We start from the raw sequence: 1,545 nt of genomic DNA on the forward strand, positions 1-1,545 counted from the left end.
TCCGGTGGTTCTCAATCGTATTATTTTATAGACCATTTTAGAATAAACGAAGGAAGATTACAAGCAAGATATATAAGTAAATTTTAGTAAATAATTAAGATATTATTCAATTTTAAGATGTAGGATATTCGAATTTTCTGTATCGATATGTAATTTGATCATATGACAGTTACAAATATTTTAATTATTTTTTACTGCAAATTTTTATGTATATATAGATTCCTTATAGAAGAAATTATTTCACAGCTTATAGTAAATTATATTTTAACATGCAATTTACTATGCAGGCTGTATCGACGACTGTTTAATCTTTATCGCAATAAAAATAGTATTGAAATGTTCGAACTTTCCGATACTTCGAAAAACTCGCTAGATTTTTTTAAATACATGTTTATAAATTATTAAAAATTATATACATCATTTTAGTATATATGAGATATATACTATATACATATATACATATACATATATACATATATATATATATATATAATTAATATATATGTATATGTATAATTAAAGAAAAATGTGTTTGTGTTTTCTATGAAATTTGTTTTATTCCTCATGCAACTAACTTTCTCGCAGGAAATTAATCAGTGTATAAAATTTAGGAATAACTGTATTTTATTCTGAATATACTGAACATTTTATGCCATACAAATGTAACTTGAAATATACCTATGTATTTTGGGTTCTCGTATGTTTCAAACATTTCGGTGAATATAATTAAAATTGTACATTTCTTAGAGAAATAAGTTACTTAATTCAACAAAAAAAAACAAATGCAAAAAATAATTATTTTTCATTATTTTTCATTTACATTTATTTGATCTACCCTTTGGAACGTTTTATTCTTATATAACACATTTTTGGAAGATTTCAAGTTTTATATAAAAACAGATTATTTTATGTTACAACTTAGATATTAAATATACCAAAAAAAGTTTTAGTTTTGAAATTAAGAATATATTTTGTTAAAATATACTACTAAAAAAAATTTTTTATAACAATTAAAGCTAATAAGATTTTTGTGATTAAACATGAAGTTTATGGTATTGGTAAAAGATTAAATTAAAAATAAATAAAACAATTTTGACTTCCGTGTGCGACTCATGCCTGATTTTGATAAGCTAAAAGCTAAAGAAATCATATCGAGCTGAATTTTGTGAATCGATCACGCGTTCATATCATCGGGTGTTTTCCAGCAAGTGACACAGTGTCCATTAGTGTGAGGGAGAACATTCGTTGTGTCTCACTTACACTAATGGACACTGTGTCGTCTGTGTTTTTGTTGGAAAACGCCCATCGAGTTGAACTTTGCCACTAGACGATTATGCTGGATTCACACTGTGTTCAATATTTGATGTACGACATCCGATATCCAACAGAGTTTGTTTTTTAGGACTTATAGTTAGAGATATTTTAGATAGCTTTTGTTATTGGATATCGGATGTCGTATCATCGGACACAGTGTGAATTCAGCATTATGCTGCGTATGTACACATTATTGAGCATTGACGTACTATAAATGGGAGCTTTCCAATA

The sequence above is a fragment of the Anoplolepis gracilipes genome, unplaced genomic scaffold (genome assembly GCF_047496725.1).
Source record: "Anoplolepis gracilipes unplaced genomic scaffold, ASM4749672v1 Contig20, whole genome shotgun sequence".
Taxonomy (NCBI): Eukaryota; Metazoa; Arthropoda; class Insecta; order Hymenoptera; family Formicidae; genus Anoplolepis; species Anoplolepis gracilipes.